We start from the raw sequence: 3,839 nt of genomic DNA, 5'->3' as shown, positions 1-3,839 counted from the left end.
GTATTCTTTGCTGCAGAGCATATGCCTGACTCACGGTCAAGACTCATGTTTACTGAACAGATTAACATCAATGTCTAAAAACTCTGGAAGAGCTGTAAAGCTGCAACACTAAATGCACAGAGTGAAGCCCATTAAAGCTCCCATTATGAGACAACTTGAAGAGTGGAGGAATGTCTGGTAAATCAGGTGGTAACAAGGAGCAGTAGTAAGAAACATCTTTGGGCCAGGTGTGGTGGCTCAGGCCTGTAATCCTAGCACTTTGCTGGGGGTTAAGTGGGCAGATCACTTGAGTCAAGGAGTTTGAAACCAGACTGGCCAACATGGTGAAACCTGTTTCTACTAAAAATACAAAAATTAGCCAAGCGTGGTGATGTGCACCTGTAATCCCAGCTACTCGGGAGGCGGAGGCACGACAATTGGTTGAGGCTGGGGTGACGGAGCTTGCAGTGAGCCAAGATCACACCAGTGCACTCCAGTCTTGGTGAGACTCTGTCTAAAAAACAAACAAAAAAAACCTTCTTTGTTCTGTAAATTATCACATAGATGGGGTGTAGGAATCCTGGATACTCCAGGTTCATCCAGGTGGCACAGGAAGAAGGGAGAAATTCAAGACTAACTTTGGGGTCTTAACTGTCTCAACATGTTCTTCTAATGAACATTGCCTACTCCAGGGAAGACTAACAAATATGTCCCCAAAATAAATGAAGCAGTTGCTGGGCGCTGCGGCTCACGCCTGTAATCCCAGCTTTTAGGGAGGCAGAGGCGGGAGGATAGCTTGAGCCCAGGAGTTCGTGACCTGCCTGGGCAATATAGCGAGGCCTCATTCTCCATAGAAAGGAAAAAAAAAAAGACAAAAAATAAAATAAAATAAATGAAGCAGTCTAAAAAAAAGTATATAAAGTAGGAAAACTTTTATGTGTGAAAGAAGTTTATACTTCTTTCTACAGAGACCCGGGATGTCTTTTATGCTCAGATGAATTCTTTACAATTGAAGAAGAAATGCCGAACATCTGAAAACTTCTTTGATCTCTTACATTTTTCTAAAAGCAGCACCCTCCCTTTTCCTTCTGCAATTGTGCAAAGTACTTCCATACACATTGTCCACCAGGAAGGCATCTCATTATGTCTGATTCCATCAGAAAGCTGGGAACAGTGACACTCCAATCCTCCCAGGCTTTGAGAACTACGCACCCATGTGGGAGTGAAATATACAAGCAGATCTCTCTCTGAACTCTGGGGCTCCTGGAGAGTGGTGTCATTGTGGTCATATGTTGTTTATTCTGAGCTCCTAGCCAGCCAGCTTCAATAAGCAATAACATTAACTGAAACATGTGAACAGTCCCAGCACCAAAGCAGCCAAATGGAAAGCTGCCTCGACCACATGCTCCAGAAGGTGCAATAAAGTCATGATTCTGCCTTTTGGCTTGGCAAAGGCAGTTGGGAAGATGCCCTCATGCTGACTTGGGAGCACTCCTGGCATCTGGGTTCTAGGTGGCTGCCACGGCTGTCTAGGCTAGCACTGATGGAATCTTGGACTCCAGTAGAAACATACAGGAAATCACATTGCCAAACTTTTCTCCTTATAAAGACAGACGATCTATCCAGGAATTACCATTCTCTCAGTTCTCAAAGGGAGGGGCCATTGGTTAAGCCAGTGGGATACTGGGGAAAGGAATTTTAAAAGTTTACTGTGGCCCCAAGGTCCAGTCATAGTGCCATCTCTTTAACAACAGCACCACACAACAAGTTAAGGCTGGCCGGGTGTGGTGGCTCACACTTGTAATCCCAGCACTTTGGGAGGCCTAGGGAGGTGGATCATGAGGTCAGGAGTTCAAGACCAGCCTGGCCAAGATGGAGAAACCCCATCTCTACAAATAAAAAAATTTAAAAAAAAAGTGCTTATAGGCATAAGCCCCTGTGCCCAGCCCTGTATTCACCCCCCTGTTGTAAGCTGCCGTGGAGAAGAAACAAAGTGGTCGCACAGATCTTCTCCCTCCAGGAACCTGCAGTCTTCTTAGGGATTTTATGCATATATGCAGATAACAATAATACAGAGTGAGGTGAGGGCCATAAGAAAGGAAGTGTGAGGAGACCATTGCTGAGGAGGAAAGATCAGAAAAAGGTTTCCTAGCCAAGTGCAGTGGCTCACCCCTGTAATTCCAGCACTTTGGGAGGTTGAGGCAGGTGGATCAATTGAGCTCAGGAGTTCGAGACCAGCCTGGCTAACATGGTGAAACCCTGTCTCTACTAAAAACAAAATACAAAAATTAGCTGGGCATGGTGGCGCAGCCTGTAGTCCCAGCTACTGGCAGGGAGTGGGGCAGCTGTGGAGGGAGGATTGCTTGAGCCTAGGAGGTGGAGGTTGCAGTCAGCTGTGGCCGTGATTGCACCACTGTACTCCAGGTTGGGCAACAGAGTGAAGCCCTGTCTCAAACAAAACAAAATCCAAAACTCAAACTCAAGACTTTAAAATAGTTTGAAAAAGAAAAAAATGACCTAGAAATAGAAATTGCTTTTACGTGCGGTGGCTTATGCCTGTAATCCCAGCACTGTGGGAGGCTGAGGTGGGCGGATCAAGAGATCAGGAGTGCGAGACCAGCCTGACCAACAGGGTGAAACCCTTTCTCTACTAAAATACAAAAAATTAGCTGGGTGTGGTGGCATGCACCTGTAGTCCTAGCTACTCAGCAGGCTGAGAGGAGAGGAGAATTGCTTGAACCTGGGAGGTGGAGGCTTCAGTGAGCCAAGATCCTGCCACTGCACTCCAGCCTGCGCAACAGTGAGACTCCATTTCAAAAAGGAAAAAAAAAGAAAAAAAATTGCTTTTACCCAAGTGTGGTAGTACGTGTCTATAGTCCCAGCTACTCAGGAGGCTGAGGCAGGAGGATCACTTGAGCCCAGGAGTTGGAGTCTGGCCTGGGCAATGGGGGAGACCCCACCTCCTTAAAAAAAAAAAAAAAACCAAACCCTTACTTTTTTTTTTTTTTTTTTTTTTTTTTTTTTTGCTCTACATGTTCAGAGAAACTTCTCTAGTAACAAACTATAGAAATGATCCCTGATAGTATAGTCTTAAAACCTTACTTTTTAATCATAATTACAGCAAACACCACTCTGGAAATCTGCCCACAAGGATGGCTAAGAATAGAGCTGGCTTTTCCAACCCTGTGATACAGGGAAGTGTAAAGGCTGCTCATCTATTTAAATAGCAGAATTTGAGGTTGTGGCCTTTTCTGTTATCTTCCTTTCTCTATCTGTGAGCACAAGATGAAACAAGTATGTTGAAGCTTGGACTTTTACACTGATTTCTACAGAACACAGTGGTTCAGAGCCAGAACGTCCCGGCTGCCGGCTCTACTTCCTTGTTTCCCTTGACAAATTACTGTACCACCCTACCTTAATTTCCTCATGGGGTTGTTAAGTACAATACATGTGAAACAGCCCTGAAAATAATGCCTGGTGCAAAGCAAACAATCATTATCAAAAGTTGTAGTAATCCACTGTGCTTCCTGGTACAGGGCACGCCAGAGTTCCTGGGAGCTAATCTTGATTGCTGGTGTTCCGTGTGGTTGTTGTGTACAAAGAAATTACCACGGAGGGAACATGGAGATGGGAAAGGACCTGGTGCCATGAGCAGAATGAAGAGGTGTCTGAAGAAGCAACCATGTGAGGTTAGGCAGGAACATCTGGCAGCTCTCAGAGAGGTTTAGCAGTCCTTACTCAAGTGCAAGAAGTGACTGTGAGGTGCACTAAACAGTGAAAGGCGGCCGGGCACGGTGGCTCATGCCTGTAATCCCGGCACTTTGGGATGCCAAGGCAGGTGGATCAGCTGAGGTCAGGAT

At 45.6% G+C, this 3,839-nt stretch overlaps 1 pseudogene; it reads right to left on the bottom strand.

Moving 5' to 3' along the window:
- Positions 1 to 2,994: 2,994 nt before the first annotated feature.
- On the bottom strand, positions 2,995 to 3,071 carry LOC116553605 (annotated as a pseudogene).
- Positions 3,072 to 3,839: the final 768 nt, after the last annotated feature.

This window comes from Sapajus apella, unplaced genomic scaffold, assembly GCF_009761245.1.
Source record: "Sapajus apella isolate SASKATOON/1434 unplaced genomic scaffold, GSC_monkey_1.0 scaffold12, whole genome shotgun sequence".
Taxonomy (NCBI): domain Eukaryota; kingdom Metazoa; phylum Chordata; class Mammalia; order Primates; family Cebidae; genus Sapajus; species Sapajus apella.
Note: the sequence above shows the minus strand (reverse complement) of the source record. Positions and strands in the feature narration are given on the sequence as shown.